At 36.2% G+C, this 23,089-nt stretch overlaps 1 protein-coding gene across 1 annotated transcript in view; it reads right to left on the bottom strand.

Annotated features, from left to right (window-relative positions):
* Positions 1–23,089, bottom strand: part of hs3st4 (heparan sulfate (glucosamine) 3-O-sulfotransferase 4) — a 96,825-nt gene that overhangs the window by 72,147 nt on the left and 1,589 nt on the right. The gene's annotated exons all lie outside the window — the stretch shown is intronic.

Below are 23,089 nucleotides of genomic sequence, written 5' to 3'. Positions count from 1 at the left end.
CGTTACTCCCCAACACTGGTTCTTAAACACAGGGTCAACAATCTATCAGGTTGATATTTGGCAGGGAAAATTCTGTACCATGCTAACCATTCTGTATTAGTGTTAAAAAGTTTAGAAAAAAAAATACAGCTGGGACCGAGGAGCATCTACCTAAACCATACTCCCTCAGAAGTCGATTGTTTTGTTAATAGTGTTACATCTTCACTCTGGTTATTTTGGTTCCTCTAAAAGACAAAGCTTCGAAATCAGAGGTGTTTGACTGCCTGTTATAACTCACAAGCAAAGTAGATAACCCATAAGCTGGAGGAGAAAAATGGAGTTTCACTAATTTAGAAGACTGTTGTTTGGCTGGGAAAAAATATTTTTCTCTCTCTAAAACAAGAATAACCCCAGATTTCTGTACAGCAATGGAGTCAGGATGGAAAAGAGTCAGAGCTCTGTTCAACTGAGTATTCATCTCATTTTAAAGTCTTTAACTAGTAAAGAAAATTTACATTTTCACCATTAGAGATAGAAATTATGCACATGGCACAGATATATTGTGTACAGCAATGTTTAAATCTGCTGATATTTAAAATCTTTCTCACACATTGATGGTTCTGAGTTCAGTTCAGTAATTACTTCATGCCCCATTCCTAAGAAACAGCAAAGAAGTCCTACCATTAATTAATGCTTCAGCCTTAAATATTTATCTTTATTAATGGGTTATTATTATGGGCACATGCTTTTAAGATGGTGGCAATTAAAGCATTACTTAAAAAGCCTTTACTTGACCCAGGTGTTTTGGCTAATTATAGACTGATTTTTAATCTTCCTTTTATTTCAAAAAGTCTTGTAAGAGCAGTTTTAAAACAGCTAAGAGGAGCGATTTATTTGAAGAATCCCAGTCAGGTTTCTCAATTCATTACAGTATAGATACAGCACTGGCGAAGTTTAGTAATGGCTTATTATGGCCTCTGAGAGTGGAATCTCAGAGCGGTTTTTTATCCTGTTAAAATTCATTGAATACAGGTTGCACTATAGTATTTTGCTATAGAATTATAGCATACCGCAGGTATTAGGAAGACAGGAGTAAGACATGCTGTGGAAGAGAACTATAGATTAATAATAACTAATGATAAAATGCAGAGAGGTGTATAAACATATAGTGAGTGAAAAAAATAAAATAAAAGGTGAGTGAAGAGGAAACACTCAGTTGCATTTACTACATTGTCATCAGGTTGTTCTAAAAGTTCCTTAAAAAGCCTTCAGTAATGGCAGTAATCACCCTTTTCTAGTAGTACCTACTTTGATTTTCGTGAAGGAAATGCTATCATAACTCATCAAGTAACACCAGTGACTAGTCAATCGGTGGCATGCAGTCTGTTGACTTCACATTTTGAGATCCTGCTTAGAACCCAAGCTGAGTAGGTACGAAAAAGTAGCTGGTGCCAGGTACCTGAAGGAAAACCCTAAAAACCAAACCAAGGCGTAACTAGCCGACTAGGTGCTAGTGGAAAAGGACTATAAGAGTTCAGACAGGGAGTAGGAAGGGAAACCATATTTCTCCCATATTAGCTTTTCTTTACTAGCTACCTGTAAATCCAGATTTAATTTAAAAGCCTACTTATCACTTATAAGGTCTTGACCTATCATATATTAAGAACTCTTAGTACCATATTGTATTAAGAATAGCCTTAAAACTTTGAATTTTGATGAAGCATGTAGTTATGTTTGGATCAGGTGATGCTAACCATACCTTTGTTATGTTGTAATAGGCTTAGACTGCTGGGGATTGTCATGATGCAAGCATTTTTTTTTCCTTCACTCTTTTTCACTGTCCATGCATTTATACACCACTGTTGCATCTATTTAAATTAATTTTAAACCCTGGTTCCCTCCCATGTCTTAACTTTGTCCTATCTACCTCTGCTCTCTTCTGTTTTCCCTTACCTCCAATTTGTCAGAGGGATGCCCCTCCCTGAGCCTAGTTACTTCCTGTTAAACAGTTTTTTTTCTTCCCATTGTCACTAAGTGCTAAGGGGGTCATCCCATTGTTGGAGTTTTCCCTCTAATATCCCAGTGTCTTTTCCCTATGAAATAAAGTGCCTTGAGGTGGCAGTTATCATCATTTTTAAATAAAACTGAACTCAGTTTAATTGACAGGCTTCATAAACCAAAATATTTAAATTTGATGTTATGGTGATGAACACAGCAGCTTAAAACTGCTTTCATAAAAGCTTTATGAAATTCCTCAGTTACAAAATCATACAAGGTCTTAGTTACAATAAGTAGGACTGTTGCATAGCAGTGCCGGGGTGAAGAGAATCTAATTAATCTGAAATGCTTGTTAAGCTTGCTGAACAAGTTACATCTTGCTAAGACAGTCAGCAATGTTTCAGATATTTCAATCACATTAAATTATAACAAATCAAAGTAAACTATTAAGATATTAGACAGGCACAGTCTAGGTAGTTATTAAAATTAAAACTGGACATCACTCCAGTTACCATAGAGTATAATATAACTATAGTAACCATCTTTTGTTTGTTTGTCTGTTTGTTTTTTTAATTTAGTATTGAAATGGAATGAGTTTTGAATTCCAATCAGCACAAACCTTTGGTAATACTTGGCTATCAACACAGACACAGATGCCTTCAGACACCATAGAAGGATAGTCATTTCTTATTCAAGTGTGCTTGAAGTCGATCCAAAGGGTAGTTAGTGAATTAAAACAAAGTGTCTGTGGATGAGTCCACCTGTTCGAAAAAAAATTGGCAGGTATAGAAATATCCACTAGGAAAAAAAAAATGACCAGATTTACATCACTCTGACTCAGAACCTCATAGAAGGATGTTACTACTACAGCTGGAGCTTGTGATGTCCCCACTGAACAGTATGGAGATCATAAGGTGACACTGATATAGGAGAACACTGTTAAAGAACATGATGATACACCACCATCAATTATGGCAAATACATTCACTGGATCAAGTGTGAAATATGTGGCAAAACTTACAAAAGAAAAAAAAAATCAATGCTCGAACTGTACCACAAAGCTAACTAATAAAACCCACTATCACAATCATGAAAGCTAATTAACTCAGCCATACCATTGCAAAATAAATGATGGGTCTTTAACAGGTTGAAAGCTGGGATCGAGAAAGCCCTAAAATATGTTACTCATTCATTAGGATGCTGTGATAGACAATTGCTAGATGGAAAAGAAATACAAGGCTTTAGAATTCACCAAACAAAAGTCTCACAGCTCTGGCTGTTAGGCTAGTGGGACACAGAAGAGAAGCAGAGGCCAAGAAAATAAATAGCCTGGCATGAAGAGCTGGGCAGCAAGAGGACCTAACATGATCCACTCCTGCTGGCTGAAGAAGGTGACATGATCACCTGGCAGCACAAGGAAGTGTGCTTTCTCACCCAGCCTGGCTAAGAAAGACCATGTTTTTTTCCATGAAGAATCCTCACAAAAGGTACAACACTTTCAACATACTGAGTGATAACCTGCCACTCCACAACATGAAGGTTTCTGTTAAGTAACACAGGAAGCAACACTGAGTAAGCACAGGGATTATAGCATGAACAAAGCTCAGAAGGGCATTGGAAACAACAGGATCAGGGTTAGAAAACCAGCTACTGCTCAGTAAAGTAATCACCCAAGAGTGTGACTAGTCAAACTAACCTATACACTTCCTGAACTAACTACAAATAAGTCTATGACTTAGGTTTACTAACAACCACAGCTGTTCTACATTGGCCTAAGCCTTCTCAGCCACATCAAGATCAAGAGTGGGCATCGATACACAATCATTCACCTCAGCAATATCCAAAATATTCAAACAGGAAAAGTGCACTGAATCTTTTTATGTCTGAATTATGGGGGCAAAACTGATCATAATATCTAACATATGGTCTTATCTTTGGTCAAAGAGGTTACCCTCCCTCTGGCCAAACAGTTCTTTGTCTTTCATGGCCAAAATATTTTGAAGTTGAATCAAAATTGTATGTAAGGTGTGTAAAGAAAATTTAGATAAACAAATTTTAATTCAACGGTGCTACTGGACCACATGGCCTCCCCTACAAGACAATGTGTGCAACTTCACTACAAAAGCTTTGCAGAATGGCTTTAGTAACATGAGAAAGACTTCAGGGCATTTGCCTGGCCTCAAATCCTAGTGCTGGTCTGATCTAGTGCTTCATGTGGAAGCCCACAACGCAACATAACCATAACCAGAATCAAAATAGATTCAAAGTACTCATGTTTGACACCACAGGATAACTCCAGAAGTCCCACTTGGTGGATCTGAGATGTTCTAAATGCACATGAAGGACTTGCCCAAAAGAACATTGGTGATTTAAATATTGTTGTTGTTTGGTATAAAGGTGTTTGCTAAAAAAAAAAAAGTCAATAATATGTGTAATATGTCAGATTTCACTCTTGGTTCACACATGAACTGCAGGATATAGGCAAACAAAGACACAAAAAATGCTTAGCGAACGCAAACAGACATAATTACAGGACTTGGCTGTGATTTTTTCTTTTACATGTTCACAGCTCTGAGACCTACACTTTTTTTTGTTCTTCTTTTTAAATGGTATCAAAACAATGGGAGGTCTGGCGATTACATTCATTTTCACTGCACGATTTCTCCGGCAACTTTCAAAAACTGGCAGAACATGCGGTGGACATTGTTGTGCTTTTCAGTGTTAGAGCTTTCAAAAGTCAAATGAAAGAAAAAAAAAAACTAAGGAAACAAAAAGCAAAGATTTTATGGAGAAAAAGACCCGTGCCTGACTCTGTGGTTTAGCACTTACACAGGGCAGGGGGCAGCGCTGTCTGATGTCAAAGTGTCTGTGCAACCCACTGTCTCATTATCCATTTGAATAATTTGCCACTGCATCTGTACAGACATTTCTCTGTGAAGTAAAGAATGACAAGTCTCAATAAAATAAATTAAAATTGGTCTTTCATTTATATAAAAAAAATCTAATACTAAGTGACATTTTTAAAAGAAAAACATTCACTGGCATGGACGATAGTAATTAGAGTTGATGGTTCTGGAAGTAGCTGAGTGTTTAAGGCAGTACTTCTCTTTCCAAGCCCTCTGCACCTAAAGGCCTGCTGGTTTTCACTTTGAAGATGTAATCAGGAAGTGTTTTACACCTGGAATGCCAGGTGAGGGAAATTACATGCAATCAACTAGCTAGCAGGATAGAAAGAGGTATTGGTTTGTGTCCTTGGAGTTGTATTCAGTGTTGTCCATGAGATCACAAATAGTTTTACATTGAAAATGTACTGTGTATTGAACATCCTGTTACTAGATGTTTTAGCATTTTACACTTTCATATGATTTGTTTTGAGTTTAGATGTTCCAAAAAATAAAAATGCAGACACCCCAAATAGAATACATATATATGAAGTATAACAATGACATTTGTTAATGACATCCAAACAGATACGGATTAAAATATTCTCACGTACAAAGATGTTTTTTTTTTGTTTTTGTTTTTTTTTTTTAAATACTCTCTTGGTAAGAGATGATCACTAAACACTGACACCATGAAATAACATGAAGAAACATATGCACATTACAACCAGGGAGAATTATGGTATATATTATTAGACTCAAGGTGTGAAATCCCTTCCTCTGGCATTGCTCCATTGCTTAACTAATTATCATGGCACATTAATTTTCTAAACCCCGAAGCCTTTGTTGAGTTTACCCAGTGTGCAGAGCATGCATGTTTATTCCTGTAAAAATGAGGTGTACTACAAAACAGATTAGGAAAAAAAAAAACCCTATTTGCACAGGGCAGAGACAACACAGAGCTAGCAGCTGTTAGTACTGCTTCATTTGTATTCTGCAGATTGTATCAGAAATTTGGAAAATGTTAATTGGAGACAATGTGTTAAGAGGGAGATCTGGTCTGACATGTAGCCACCATAATGGTATTAAGGATAGATTAATTATTTTAATACGCCCAAGGCAAAAAAAGAGAATGCCTTCCTCAATCCATAGAAATACCTAACAGATGAAAAAGATAGCAGTGAATGCTAAACATTTACTTTCAGTTTACACACTGAAATCAAAAGACGCAACTTTACATCATCCAACAGTGGACATGTTGACAAAGCCCTCATTTATTACAGATTCCCAGCCCAGCATGCATGGCCCCAGTGTGACGCTGATTAGAAGGCTTGTACAAAATACGCTTGAGAACCCTATTTCACCACAAACCTATATTCATTTAGTTCTGCGGATTTATACATCCAGCTATCTAGCCAAAAAAAAAATTACAGCATGACATGAGAGTGTATTCTGGCCTTTTGAAAAGAGGGTTAATCTCTCTTTCTTTCATAGAAAAAACTCTCAGTCTTACAGTGACCAGCATGTCTCATATGATGCCTCAGCCAGAGCAATAAATTAAATTAAATAAACCCATTAGTTACAGCAGCCACCTTCTCACCTCGGCCCAGATACTCTTTCATGGTAAGTTGGTCCTTTATAAAGACCAGGGGACACAGCTTAAGACTGTAATGACAAAGTGACCTTGAAACAAAAGATGGAAGGCATGTCCTTGTTCATTACTAACATCAATTAAGACAAAATGTTTACTGCGCGCCACAGCGTCAATGTATTCGGCAGTTGCTTAAAAGTAAATATGTGCTTATTCAAAAATCAGTTAGTAGTTAGTTTGCATGTTTTTGTCAGATAGACATAAAATAAATAAGTTGAATTAATAAGTAGAAATTGACTGTTGGGAGATTCGTATCATATTTTAAAGTCAAAGATTTTTTCATATCGCGTAAATTAATAACGCATATTTTAACTCTGCATGTGAAAAGGTTAGGGTTAGGGTCAGGGTGAGGTTGCCAATCACGGTGTGAAAGACATGCAAAAAGCAAAAAATCAGTAGTGAAAACATGTAAAATATCTTGACTTGTTATTCATCCTCTGTTGCCTGATACCAGGCTGACCTTGTTGGATCCCTGACTACTTTACTCACAAATCTGCTTAAGGCTCTTGGCTTGTGTGAAGTGTTTTTCTGGGTTTTTTTTCCCCGAGATATTATTCAAATAAAACACTTTCAAAATTGTGGATACTGATTGAATAGTAAGGTGTCAGTCACTGCAATCTAATGTTAAAAGCTCATCAAGTTTTAAAGGCGTTAGTCAGTATTTTATTTTCCTCAGAGGCTATAAAGGCCATTTGAGCTAGCAGCCAATTTAGTCTTGCTGATTTTGATCAAGTTGTAGGACTTTCAACAATGCAACAGCATCTTTGTAGGTTCTGGCATGAAGTATCTTTGGAAACAATGGCATTATCTGAAGCCACACACCTAAAATCTCATTTTTTCAAACTTGCAACAGAATAATTTATCCTCTACATCCCAGCTGGCATAACACAACAAGGTATAAGGGAACCTATATATAAAAACTAGTCATAGATTCTCTAGAAAAACAGTAAAATTGTGCATAAAGACTTCAGAATGTATGGGATTTATAATTTAGAGCTTTTCTGGATGTCCAATCAAAGATGGGAATATCCCTTTGAAGGCCTCCATAGTCTGAACTATACAGCTAAAATTAAAGCCGGTCACACAAATTCTTCATGGATATTGATGTGCAGGTTGTTCCTATGCTGAAAGGACGACGTGTTACAGATACAGGCCAAAGAGGGGCTAAAGAGAACGACTGAAGAGCAAAAGTAATACAAAATAAAGTATACAAATGACCAATGGTTGGTGTAATACGTTACAAAAAATATATTATTGTAACTGCATAACGTGTTTTGGTAACATAATATCATTTTATGCATTGATTTACTAAATTCAGTAATCACATTACAGCTAAAATTATGTTCCTATTGTATCAAAGGTTCGTCGATTACCTAAATGAATGGACAGAAAAAAAAAATCAAATATGCCTTTTTACCAGCACACTTATGTTACAATAACATAAAATGGCAAGAGTGGTGCCAACTGCAAGCAGAGCAGTAGCAACTGCATTACACAGACAGCACAACACTGGCTCCTAGTAAGCAACACAAAGCTTATGAAGAACCCAGAGTTTTGTTAAGGCTAAGTGTCTGCCAGCCCCAGACCAGTCCCAGAGTCTGATCTTCAGTAGGTAACAACGAGAGTGATGACCAGCCACCCTGCATTGCAGCCTCCATTTCTACCTGTATATCTTTCAGTAGAATCCCAGCGGCAATAACTTAAGTCTCTGAGCTCGTTTTCAGTTTTACTTTGTGTTGATGGCCTTGTCTTTACTCTTAAATGCTAAAAAAAAAGATCACATGTACATGATCATTGGAATAGGGACTGATGTCGGTGTATAGGAATGGGGCCTAAGATTTATATTGTTAACTGTTAATTATGTAACAATACATTTCAAGTTTTGCTACAACAAGTAACTAGAAAACAATATAAGTAATGTAGCCAATTACTTTCTCAGGTGAGTAGTTACATAAAATAATGTTTTACTTTAAAAAGAAAACAACAAGTAATGTGTGAAAAATTATTTATATATCACCCACGCCATGTGGGATCTGACCTGTAGTCTCTCATGTGAGGGTTGAAATGACAAATTAAAAAGCGTCATACATGGAGGTGTGCTTCACTGCACTCTCACAGTATTGACCAGCTGGCAGTGAGGATGAGGTACCCACCATTTGGTAATTGTTAAGCGCCTAAATAGCCTTTTTTTTTTCTTCTTTTTTTAAGAGGTCAGTGTCTTACTAATCAGAAGCAGTACAGTCAAATCCAATAATTTAAAGCCTTTAAAATAGCAAAGCACTCTCAACTATATTGAAAGATAAAAATAGTGTTTCTTTATATTAAAAGTCATAAATATATTCTTTCAAATAAAAGCAATAAAGGGGCTAAAATGAGCCATTAAGTGTCAGCCAATGAGCAGTTTAATAACAGTCTATTAATAAATGAAGGATGGAAAGGGTTTACTTGGTCTTTGTCTTTTGAAAGCAGAGAAGTTCTTATTCTTATCTTACTAGTGCAAGCTCAATGTAACATAGCCGTTATGAATCTTCATCACAGTTTGGACGAATAGGTTTTTATGGCTGATAAATTCTAAAATGAACCCTTAATGAATAAGGGAATAAGTGCTAAAACATGTGCACTGTTATTGTAACCTTTATAAATAAATTAGAAATAAACTCTGTGTGTTTACATATTAAAAATGTGTTATGTATTTAAAACGAGTCATTAAGCCTTATTTTTTTATGCCGTTAAAATGTGTTGTGTTTGCTTGTTTTGGACCTGTATGAGACATTCTGTGAAATCCAAATATAGGGAAAATGTGTATACAATTAAACACATTACACGTGATTATTTTTGAGTGCAATATCACACAGTACAAGGTGAAAAAGTAGCACAAACAGGTTAGCTCACATTCACATTCCACAGTTTATCGTTTTGATCTAATTTCACAGCTACAAATATAAGATGAGTTCATGTTCATTTCTTTCACTGTTCTAATTGAGCTTCCCAGAGCTTCGCCTTTTTTTAAGCGGAATCATTCCCACGTTACAAAATAACTGAATAACTGTATAGCACTATAAAATCACACATTACTCTTTTTTTTCCAACAAAAATATTCTCTCATGAGACAAAATATTCATATGGACTGGCTTTGACTAATGCCGGCAAGCTGTATACTTTTGTTGTAAGTAAACTGTATACAGTTCATCATAGACAGTGCAGAACTGCATGGCTCTGAGAGCAAGCAATGCTCACTTCATCTTATTAGTTGCAGAGTCTATTCATTTAGTCCAGTGTTCACTAAGAATATGATATTTTAAAGGACACTCGTGTTGTTAGGTTTAGGCAACAAATGTCCTAAAGCCATAAAACAATGACCATTTCGATAGGCTCTTTATAAACCTCTGTTTTTATTTTGCAATTCTGTCTGTGTCTGACTACTAAATCTCTCAGGAAAACAAAAGTTGATTCAGGAAACAGAGGAAAAATGTCTCTGATTAGGAGACAGTGACAGCATATTTTCTATTTGTTGATTTTAATTTTAACAAGTTAGATAGTTTCTTTCAGTTTATATAAAAACATAATAAAACAAAATAATACAGAAACATAAGCATAATAAGTTAGCACCTGATTTTACTTGTATCAACACATACTGAAGAACTTCTATCGGCTGTATGGGCTTCATTATAAACAAAATTTAAAAAATAAACTAGGGTTCGTTCCCCTAATGTTTTGTGCTCCCTGTACACCCCTGAAACCAAGCTTTTACTTTAGCTACTAATTTGCGCAAAAGAAGTTATTACTCCATAAAATAAATAAAAGAAATTGACTTTACCTCTTTAGTAAATGTTCCTTTTTCTTAACCCTTATTTACACACGAGTGTTGAGCGTTTTGTTTTTTTTTGTGCTCTGTGTTGTTGACAGTAGTCTAGGTGTAAAAAGGTACTATCCATATTCTGTTTTATTTTGCAATAATAAAGAATAACAGGCCGTAGTTTGTATCAAATTAGACAAAATTAAATAAAAAATGATGAACAATATGTTCTTTATAGACAAACAAAAACACCCTTACTCCAATTAGACACAATATATTATGTTGTGATTAAAACATTATGTTGGAACCAAAACATTCAGTTATATAAATTGTTACCAGCTTTGCTGTTTATATTATTAATCATAGAAATGATACAAATACATGTCACAGATTGTGCAAGAGAAGAGTTGGTTTTATGGTTGAGAGCAGGTAAGAGCCTTATTAGAAAAGCAGAACTCGTCAACTTTCTCCTAAATCTCTATTACCAATAATCCAAATTACCCAGGAAAAACAATCACCTCCTGATATAGCAATTAGCAATTAGCATAATCCCTAAAAGCCTCCTTTTGCATTCCATTGGCTTAATCCAAGTCTCAAAGGAGTTTGGCAAATGCCACAGCTTGTGTTAATGACTTCCAATATACCAAACACATACTGCATCAGCAATATGTTTCAACCAAGTTATAAAATCCATATAATAGTGAGAATATTCTCTCACTATTCAATCCAGCATAGCAACATCTTGACTGTATGTAAGAAGTGCGTTGAGAGCAGTTTACACATCTAATACTCGGCTCATACTTTGTTTCACACTGTGCTAAAATTCGTCTAACGGAATACCCCATGGTGATTTGAGGGAAAGAAAGAGCATGAATAAGTAAACAACATAAAGCGATGAGAAACTTCAAAGGCGGTGGGACAATCACAGCAAACAAGATCCTGGAAGCCAATGAATGTGTTTGTCTTTGTTTGTGACAGTGACTCAGGGGTGTAAACAGAGGAATTAGCTCACACCTCCGGAGTCTCAACACATCACACAGCCATAATTGAATTAAGTCTGTCAGGTCGTTGCTGAACTGTAGATGTTATGAGGAGCACAAGATGCATTTGACTCTAAGGACCACCCCTAGAAACGGTCATTTTTCATTCCCATAAAATACCAAAAATAGTAATTGGTGGGGAAAAAATGGTTTCTAAAAATTATGACCTCTATGTTTAGCAAACAGGCCAATTTTTATGTTAAGATATTTAATGCATTGTAGCAAACACCTAATGCGTTGCGTTTATCGTCATATGCACTTTCCTTCTTTTCATCCCTCAGCCTATATTACAAAAGAACCCATCAGTTCCCATAGACACATGCTTGAAACATATCTCCAGCGGTTCCTGTATCTTGGCTCTATGTCCATTCCTGTCAAGGTTTTCCTTTTGACTGAACAAATGCATCAGCTTGTGTCTTGAGACCACATTGCTCGCAGCCAATAAGGAGCGTGAGCAGCAAAAGTGCTTCAGGAGATGTGGAAAGGAAAATTGGAATCTTGACAAGTATGATTGACATGCGTATTTGTCCCAAAGGTAGTCTTATTTGCAGAGATTTAAAGACGTCTGTAAACCAGCATTCTGCCGAACAGAGTCATTGTTCCTCCAGACTAGAAGCATATCACGGCAATTCTGTCGCATGCAAATAATCTTTTGGGAGAAATGAATCCCTTTGAGCATAAAATGACTTCAGCTTATACTTTATTTTCAGTCCAAAATAAATAATTTAACAGATGAAGCTATGTCTTTCATTTTCAGACAATCTGTCCATGTTGCGGAACAAACACACAAGCCCAAGTCCTTCCTTCTATCCCAGCAACAGCAGAGGAGAAGGCTGCTGCAAATTGTATCTAGCTGTTTTGATGGACACAAAAAAGTGGATATGAGCCTTTATGGCAAACCATAACCTGGGGCCACTTCATAGCAGTGGAAGGGGAAAAAATGGAGAATTAAAATCTAACCATAAGTAAAATAGACTTCCACTTGAAAGCACTGGAGTGTAGCTACAGCAGAGCAAGAGAAAGAGACAAATGTGTGTGTAAAAGAGGAGGTATGTGCATGAATTCTGAACAGAACCAAAGGCAGGATGAAATTGGCTATACCCATTAACCGCTGAAGAGTTTTTTTCCCCCTTCTTCTATATGCAGAAAAGATGAAGTGCTATTACTTCTTCCATAATTCCCATGACACATTACAGATGGCTAGAATAAGATCAAGCCTATCTGTTGTCCTGGAATAAAAGAAGCCTCTATTCAGTCAAAACAAATCACCAGAGGAAAAAAAACCTCTTGAAAGGTAATTCTACACTGAGGTATGTACAGTATGTGTTTATCCACTGTATTAGAATATTTGCTGCAGAAAATATGACACCAGAGAATCATGTTGTAATAGTCGTACTAATTAGCGATTCGGAATAGTTGCAGCTTAGTGCCTGTTCTTTTTGAAATTCAGAGGTCTCACCCGAGGTTAACTAATTCACAACCTGATGATACATGTTGCATAAAATCACACATTAACAGCAAGACGTGTGTTTTGCTTTTAGAACACTGCATTTAGTTAGCGAACATTAACGACACAAAGCCCATCGGAGCATACACAATTTTCACTCTAGCTCTGTTCAGCTCAAAGGTAACAGGAACAGGGTCAGATCTAACGTGGTGGCATGGGGTGGCATGTACCACCTTAAAACAATGCAGTGCCACCCTAGCTTTGCATTTGTCAGTGTCGTTTATTAAAATTAGCTAGCATTAACACTTTGAGCCTATTCAATTAACACTGGATATAGCCCCCCACACACACACACACACACACACACACACACACACACACACACACAGAGAGAGCGAGAGAGAGAGAGATTAAAAAAATACATCCATTTGTTCATGACAGTGCAGGTTTCTGAAATTTAGGCATGTAACAGTTTGATTATTTCTTGAAATTAAAGAGTGTGAAACACTATTTCATATTTCAGATTGCACAGTTACTTGCTGGTACTCTACCTTTACACTCTTATATTCAGCAGCATATTTATAAATTACCAAGGATTGTCCTGTTGCAATAAGAAGTCATTTCCAATACAAAAAGAATGACTTCATCGCTTTGTTGATTCAACACCATAGATTAAAACTCAAGTGTTGTAGACCTATACATTATTGTGTATTAGAGAGACAAAAAAGAAAAGGCTGCTCTTCCCGTTTTTAGGATCCAAAGAGCAAATTTTCTGAGCTATGCAGGATCTGAAGAGATTCTGAAACAAGAAATAAACATGATTGCTCCTGTGGTAACTGGTACCTCAGAGCTCTGTGATCCTTGAGAGTTTAATCAAGTGGAAAGAGGGTGGGCACTGAGAAAGACCTGAGTGAAGCAGTCCTCTGTCTTTACAGCACAGGGGTATGCTGCTAATTAAAAAGTTGATTCTACAACTGCAGTACTGGCACTGGAGCACTCAGAGGTGCGTCCTTGCGAGTCTTGGCACTGTCTTATCGGGCGTAGGCAGATTATGCCATGTTGGGAATGCGTAGGAGAGGGAAGCATTGCAGCAGCACACAGGCCCAGCTGGAATGGATGGCATCCTGCCTACTCCGGGATCTGGCCCACCGTGCTCTTTCCCATCTCCCCACTGAGTGGAGTCATGGGCTCCCAGTCAGGTGGCAAGAGTCAGGGGCTAAGCTGCCCAAGGAGCAACTGAGAGAGGGAAAGCAGGTCTAAACAAGGGATAAATGCGGGATTTAGACTTTCTGCTGCTTTGCTTGGCCATGGATTCACATCTCCATTACACACCTTCTGTTTCGAATCCTGTCTTATGACCAAAGGTTGCAGGTACACCAATGCCTATTCTGCGTTACACTCTGTTCCTTTGACGTGCCGCAGCAGCTAAATCAGACATTGTACACTGACACTTCTTCCACTGAGTTTAATATTTTAAAAAAAAGGATTTTTTTCACAGTGCAGTCCAAAAAATTGATATGTTCCTTTGATAAGATAAGGTGAGGACTGAACGTACTCTATTGTATGACCTTGCATGAGGTAAAGGGATGTAGCTGTGTAGGATTCACTGATTATAGTGCATTTCTTATGAGAAGTTTGTAAAAGTTGAAAACCTCATTCATTTTAAACCTCATAGTAAGTAAACTAATTAATCGATTAATGGAGGATGCTAAAGTACCTGTCCTGTGCAGCAAAGTGCGAATTTGGATTTTGGAGTGGTGGTTGTTTAGTTACCTTGTTTGACAGAATTTCATTTTGCACTTTCACTTGTTTAGGTTTAGGCACCAGAAGCTACATTAAGTTCAGAAAAATATTATAATTTAGACTGAAAGATGAATCTTCACAACATTAATCTTGGATTTAGAAGGATGGAACTTAGCAAGTACATTTAAATGTGATGCATAGTGAACAAAAATAGTTTTCAAATTTCTTGGAATAAAACTTACATCTGCTGGGACAATTATAGAGTTGAAAGGTATGCTGATTTGTTTTTTTAGCACAGAGATGGTAAGGTAGGGCCATCTCCCAAAGATTTATGGGTATGTCTCTTTAGCTTTTATTGCAAAGTGTCATTTTAATAACACAGACATATTACAGCTTCCAAATCTTGGAAAAATGTTGGTTCTGGCTCACTGGTAACCAGTTTATCATATATTTAAACATTGCAGTCATGCAGACCTGTGTTGAGCTGTTGATCCACTCATGTTATCATTTGTAATTTTCACGAACTTTCTTTTAATTTACAAGTTTTATTTATATGTAATTATCTTCAAAGTTGAATGCAAAACCTGTAGAAAACCTTTGAATTACATTTTTCCAATATTTTCCCATATGACTAAAGGATACATTCTATATTTTGATAAGTTATTTTAAGATAAGATAAGATAAGATAAGATATCTTTATTAGTCCCACAAGTGGGAAATTTCATAAGGCTGCCGACCTATTGCACGCAATGGCGGCGCCATCTTACCCTCCGACCATACATACATTACACAAAAACATCACATGGGGAAGACAGGTCAGAGAGGTACAACAATGGAAAAAGCACCACATGAGGAAAGATAAGATTTTGTGACTGGGACTGTGAGGAAAACCATTAACTGGCATATACGAGGATTCTTTTATTGTACATCGCAGTATTCAACTTAATCAATTTGTGTTTATCTGTACCTCACATCTAAATTATGTTGCATTACATTATTTTATTATTTATGGGTCAATAAGTCTTACTTTTGGACACATTTCATAGAACAGCTTCATACTTTTCAGGAAATGGATTTCTAGATGTTTAAAAAATAATGTGAGGCAGAGCCCACTGGTGGGGCATAGAGCCACTGCAGACTGAGCACAGACGTTCAGAGGAAAAATTTGGCACAAAGCTGAGGGAAATGTGTATGTTTTTATTGGGAAATTAAAAAGAATAAATAACATTTTGTTTTTGATTCTTATTTGTAACCTTTATTTGGATAAAATTTGAATGAAATTTTTTATTTTTAATGAATGATAAACTCTTGAAGTGGGTAGGGCAATAACCCTACACCCTGTGAAGTAGGTCACTCTGAGAAATTTGACATCCAGGGTTACAGAGAAAACTCAATATGTAACAGGTTATCCAAACATATGGAGGGTAGACACAGCACATGTACTCATGAGGTGCATGTACTAGCACACAGAGACAGAGCTACTTGAAATTTACCCAGCATCTTTGTTTCAGAGTCATATTGATTTTTGATGAATTTCACATAGGATTTGGCTTGAATCTACTCTGTTGATGTAGCTGTACAGCAGACTCTTATCGAATGTTCACCTTTATACATAATACAGATAGGCTGCACAAATTTAATATGAGTCTGCAGGCAGAACTGGTGTGCATTTCACTTTTAATTACCTTGAATCTTGGAATTGCTCGCAAATTGCATTCTGGCTTCAACATTTAACATTATTTAATTACATATTTATCACATAATACACAACATAATTGCTCCATATGATGTTCTTTTTTGCAGGCAGAAAGCTATTCTGATTTGTGAAAAGAGTAATCTAACTACTGACTTTGCAGTGCATTCATCAGTGTGGAACAGAATTACACTGAGCCTCAATAGATGAGAAACCTCATGCTCTCTGCTGTATTATTTGATCTGGATACACATGCTTTTCAAATAGAATTAATCTGAAATGGACAATCTGACATGTTCCAAAATTGTGTTGTTTTTTTTTTTTCCCACTGTGTAGTAGGCAGATACTCCTAGTATTAATATTCTATGCACCTTAGATGTTAAAGAGTTTGGAAAAATATATCTTTTCTATTTTGGAATTTAATATTTTAACTATCTTTAAATTAGAAGCATAATAAAAATCAGACAGCTGTGGGTCAGGTGGTACAGCAGGTCATTGAACAATTGGAAGGTCAGCGGACTGATCTCTAGTTCACGTGCCAAAAAAACCTTGGGCAAGATATTGAACCCCAGATTTTGTAGAAAGAGCTCTGAGTGTTCAACTGAGTAGAAAGGCACTATGTAAGTACTAGTCCATTTACCATTTGTGAGTCCAAAAATGGATAGTTTTCTGCCTTGTTTATTGATACATGACTTTTTGAAGCTTTTTTGACAGCAGTTCAGCATCCTTTTTTTTTCTTTATAGACTCTTGCTGTGCTTCTCACTCCTCACAAACCCTATTAGTTAACATTAATGTAAACACCATTGTTTGACATTTTGCAAAAGTGACGAAAATACCAAAGAAGTCAACCTCTCTAATAGGTGCTCATTAAATCAGCGTAAAGTGAATTCCTGCTGAGTGTTTACCCACATCAGACACAAATCTTAATGAATGACTGGTAATCAATTAAATTCTTTAGCACAATTTATGATGCACATATTTTTTTTCCACTGAAGTACTGTATGCGTGAGCACAGGCAGAGCTGGAGTCAACAGTTGCTGTGTTGGTCACCAAGCATCTAACACTTCCTTTTCCAGCATGGGCGTTTGCACCAGGTTGACTCAAGCTCAAGAGAACAGATAAGTTAAATCCTTGTGGTGATGGCTTATCCTCTTTCCTCAGAAATAGAGGCAGCATTAAAAGTGCCAATTGGCTGATGAAAGTCCTCTGTGAGCAGTAATGATGCCACTACATTGCAAATTGCTTGTTCAAGTAAGCTCAAAACACACTGGAGAAACTATCCAAGAGTGCTAAAAACAAGAACGCGGCACCAGTCCCCAATCTGGGACTGTCTATGGAGGTTTATACCAGGCCTACACTAAACTTGGAAACCTAATTGGAATATCACATGTAGTGGGTTTGAAACTAAACTTTTATAGTCTTGAAAAAAACTAAAAACTTCTTTAACCTCAAATCCAGTCAGAAATCTTTTGCAAAAGAAATGCATGCTTATGTTACAATTTCAGAAAGTTAAAAATCTTCTGAAATATACAAAATGTGTGAAATTATCATTTTCCTTCCAAGTTCTCTATAAAAAAAAAAAAAGATTAGTTTTGCATTTTGATCCCTCAAGTTTCTCCAGCTGCTAAGGTTTTAGCAATGGGTTACTTTTCTCCAGTATAAATTAGTATAATTGTATGCAAATTAAGCAATCTAAGAGTATGATATGTTACATTACAAATACGGTATTTTATGTTGTTTTGCTAAAACATAGACTATAGGACACTAGATTGATATTTCAGAAGTTATTTAGCTCTCCATATGATCTAAATACTGGAATTGGTGATTGAAAATGCATAGAAAACTGCATTAAGTTCATTTTGTTTTTTTCTTTTATGTGTAATTTTAGATTTAAGTGGTTAGGTTATGTACACCATACATACAAACAGAGTTAAAAAAAAAATTAACCGTAATTTACAGACTTTTTTATGGCACTATAGTGAATGATTTCATGGTAACACATTGTTAATGTAGTGTGTTTTTTCTGTGTTTTTTTATTCATAGCCTATTGGTTTGATCAGACACAATGATTAAATAAAAATGTATACCCTTTCAACGTAGATTGACCAACATATATTTTCTATACTTCAACACTTACATCACTAAAGCTATGAAGAGTAAGCAAACCCTAGTGGTTATCAACTTGGAATGTCAACTCAAGTTTTGTTTTAAATCTAACTATGCGCTATATGGGGAAAAAAAGTCTTGGGCCATACCTCTTAATCTTAGCATTCAGGTGTTTTTAGTCCCTGTGCCACAGGTGTCTAAATCAACCACACAGCAATGCAGTCTGCCTGTATGAGCATTTGTGAAAGAATGGCTCATTTTAAAATGTTCACTGAATCGAGTTTGGCTGTAATAAGATGCCACTGCTGCAACAAGTCAGTTCCAGGAAGATTTTCCCTCCTAGATATTCCACCAACAACTGTAAGTGGTATTATTACAAAGTGAAAGTGTTTAGGAACCAATGCAAATTAGCCACAAAATGGCAAACGACATAAAGTTTAGAGCAGGATCGCCAAGTACTGAGGCGTACAGTGTGTCTCCAGTGCTCTACTGTCCATGGACAGTATAAAATAAATACAAGCTAATGTGGAAGTGCATTAAACATTCATTCTATTTCTCGGCCACTTCACGGCAATAACTGTGGCTGCGAAAAGACAGCTGGACCTATAGAAGTCATTGTGAAATTAGCTTTCTGTCAAGACCCATGTAGAAACTTTCATGTGGAGTTTGAAGGGTCAGTCACTCATTTTGGATGGAAGTTTTATTTGCTCTAACCATGGTTCAGAGATTAAGGATTACGAAACGGCATGCTCATTGGCTAACAAAATGTAAATCACAAGTCATTAGCCAGTAAGTGTATGGTTCAACTGTGAGACCCTCCCTTTTTCTTGACCACGATTACAGAAGTGTTTATCTCAAAACTTCAAAAAGAGGATATCAGACATCAACAGGTGACATCACGGTAGCTATTTTCAATTTTTATACTATGTCTATGCAGCTCGATCAATAACTATTCAATTCAGTTCCTCCGCTGCTTAGCCATAGGCCACAGCTTTGTAGCTGTAATAAGTAGATGGTCCGTTACATTTGTCTATATGAGTGCATTCCTTACATTTCCTACAAAAAAAGCTATTTTTATTCTAAATGAATAAATGCAAAATATATCACTGAGGATGGATACAACTGATTATTGTCTGTCGATTAAAGTACTACATTGCCTAGATGCATTCTTATTGTGTGTAAGAAATGGCAGGGCCTTATTTACCCCTGCCATTTCTGTCAAGATAAAGGGTCCTATGACTAAAAAAACTTAAAAAAAAACAAAAAACCTGAAAACCGGTGAAAGGCTTACTAAATTCTAATATCAAGGCAAGATACACAAGGCTTTACACTTTTGTTTATGAACTGCTTGAAGCCAGCAGGAAAAAAAAAATACAAAATATGTTCCTGCTGAGAACCTATGACTCCCTTTGACTGTGGTTATATCCTTGTTTTTTTTAACATTTCATTCTGAGTGAAATCATTCCAATTAAAAATGTTGTGTCAGCTCTTTTCACAGAATATGGCTTTAATAAGCTCTGGTGTTTACATGCACTGATGCAGAACAGTGTGACATGTATAAAAGTGATGAATATGTTAAGCATCTTTTCTCTTTCACATGTGTTTGATCAGCTCCCTGAAAACGGATATGTATCACTTGTTCAGCACAGCAGTTGCCATTATTGCATTGCTCTTAGCTCTTTAATTATTTACGAGTTTGAATTCAAAGGAAACTCTGCAATGAAGAAGTTCAGCTTGGAAGCTGCTATTTTTGGGACGTGGAGAAGCAGATGTCCCCACACATTTACAACATGATCTGTCCTGTGCGGAAGGAATGCAGCAAGAAAGTAATCACGGTCAGTCATTGACACTGGGCATTTTTTTTCTTCGGATCAGTTTATTAAAAGGTTTAAACCAACCTTGTGAAACATCTGGACCTGCTTACGCTGACTTTATGGAGCGTTTTTATTATGCTTGGGTGTTAGAAGCAATTACAATTGGTGTAATGTAAACACATGTATTAGCAACGATTTTGGTAAGGTCAGAGATGAATTTGATTCTAATATATATATATATATATATAATGGTAGATAATGGTTTTCATGTGCATTAACCTGCTGTGTTGAATGTAATATACTCTAGAGCGAGTTACGTGTTTGGCATAAGTTAACATTATGCTCCAACAAGTAAATTACCATTACTGTAGTCCTAAAACTCCACAGTTAAACATCCAAACCTCAAAACTTACTTAGGGTTAGCAAGATTGTGCCTCCAACAGACTCATGTAATTATGCATATGACCTTGTTTTACAACATGCCCTATTCTGTAAGAGTGGTTGTAAAGAAACATTGTATAACAGTTGAAATACCAGAAAAAAATGGCTGTGTACAAGATAACATCTGTAGCAAGAGTTTCCTAGAGCTTATATTCATAGATGGGTACCGCAGAGAAAAATCTTGGAATTTTATCTGTCATTTTTGCATGATATACCAAAAAAGCTAGTGCTACCAGTATTTCCAAACTAAACTAGAGACATGCATTCTGTGTCCTGATCCTGGCATTTTTTTATGTATTTTAATTTCACAAAATTGCATGAAAAAATATCAAAATGCATAGACATCTGTAAATGTAAAATGTACCTGTGCAATGCCATGATACGACATAGGTAGTTAACAAAAACAAGAAAAACACAAACACAATCCCAATTCATTCTAAAGACACTTTAACAACATTTGTAGGATATGTGTAGAAAACCATAAAGCTCTGTTATCTTGTATTTATACCAGCCCTCGGCAGAAAAACACATGGTCAGAAAGTAAGCCCAGGCATTTCATTATGTACTTATAGGATGTCGTCAGACTGATATATTCCTTATAGATCTTCTATCATAGCTGTCAAAATACAGAGCAGGTGTTAGTGAGACAGGCCCAAATTTATGAATTCCATTTTGTGAGATTACTGGTCTCATTCAACTACAGCAATGTCAAACTGTTGCAAACATTAGTATGTGATCATAATTTCACTTCCATTAAGTGCGCATTAGCCAGAGCATTACCGACAGGGAAGAGAGAGGCAATATAATACATCATTTAGTGTTTAGAAACAAACAAACTTTGCCTGAATTAATGTTTAAATCAATGACAAAAGGGTGACTCAACTCATGATTAAAGCATATATCTATTCACTTTGACCATCGAAACAAGTCAAAATCACACCCTTCTCGATGAAGCCTATCCATCGACGTAAAATATTTCTTGCGTGTTTATTTGTGTCATTTTGAGGTGAATGTTCAAAATGAAATGCCCCTTCAGGAATTATTTAGCCCAGGGGCCCTAAAACACACAAGTGCATTTATTATTATTTATGTGAGCATGTCATCCTCCTGTCTAATGAGCCTTTCACCGTAAGCATAATGAAACAGCTTGCATTAGCACAGGATAAATGAACAGCCTGAGAGCTCCCATGTCTACGCAGTGAGATGAAAGCAGATGTTCCACAACCCAAACACCAGTGTAACAGACTTAGATCTACAGAGGAACAGAAGGGACTTTGAGTCAGTGTCATTCTCATCAGCTCATTGACTCCATTAGAAAATTCCCCTGGTCAAACATCATTATGTGAAAACAACGCCTAACTGAGCCATGACCAACTGACCATGAATGAACTCCTAAATTGATTTTTTTTCTCCTATAAACACATTAGTGATAAACAGGTTCTTCACTGGCAAATAAACCTGGAGTCAAAGTGAATGTCAACTACCACACATGAAAGGTTGTGTAAATAATTCTCACATAACCGAGAACTGGTTGTAGTGGAAACGAAGAGTGTTTCAAGAAATCAAGCTTTTATGGTACTATTAGTCAAGTAGATGGAAGGACAATAAAAGAAAGCAGTTGCTACAGCAATTCATGGTTTCATTTTATTAGTTTTATGTTTTGACTCATAAAATCTAAATCTAAATTGACATATATTTAAATATTTGTGGGATATCTTTATGTAATAAGCAGTATGCGTACAAAAAATACAATCTGACCCCTTTTTTAAAAACCGGTAACGCTTTTGTGTGCATGGGTGTGACTGTGTACAGAATTGTAACTACATATTTTCACAGTCAAAATGTAAATGTGAAAGTTTCTTACAATTTATCAACGATGTATTGTTTATTTATGATAGGCTTTCTTTAATCTTTTTTTTCTCCAAAGTGATGTGTGTTTCAGTTTTATTGGCTGATAAAGGGAGACGAATGGAGCCCAAATTGGCTCTTTCAAAACAAATTAGCAAAATTGTAACAATAAAAATAAAATGTTGTATAAGATGGATATAAATAGCTTAAAAATCTTAAAAATATATGATGATGATGATCCCCTGTCTAACCTTTAACCTCCTGTGTGACAGCACATCCACTGGTATATGGCAGACACCAGGTGAACAATGTATAACTCTTTGCTATTTTTAATACTATTGTGGGTTTTTAATGGGATTAAATATGTTTTCATTATAAACTCTATGATAAAGGGGAAAGCTTCAAATAAAAACAGTAAAACCACGTCTCGTTTTTGTCTGATAAAAAGTCATAGAACTCACTTAACCCATGCAGTAGAGAAGGAAAAGAATTCAAATTGATTCTTTTAAAGGACAACATCATGTTTTAGACAAATGTCATAAATCATGTGTATTACTGGTACAGAAACCACTCTCTAAAGCTGCTCTATTCGATTTTTCCGACACTTTCAGCATGCCGTTGTCTCCAGTGTGTATTTATGAAAAATCGGT

The sequence above is a fragment of the Pundamilia nyererei genome, unplaced genomic scaffold, assembly GCF_000239375.1.
Source record: "Pundamilia nyererei isolate P.nyererei 1_Seehausen unplaced genomic scaffold, PunNye1.0 scaffold00018, whole genome shotgun sequence".
Taxonomy (NCBI): Eukaryota; Metazoa; Chordata; class Actinopteri; order Cichliformes; family Cichlidae; genus Pundamilia; species Pundamilia nyererei.
This window is presented reverse-complemented; position numbering and strand designations above follow the sequence as displayed.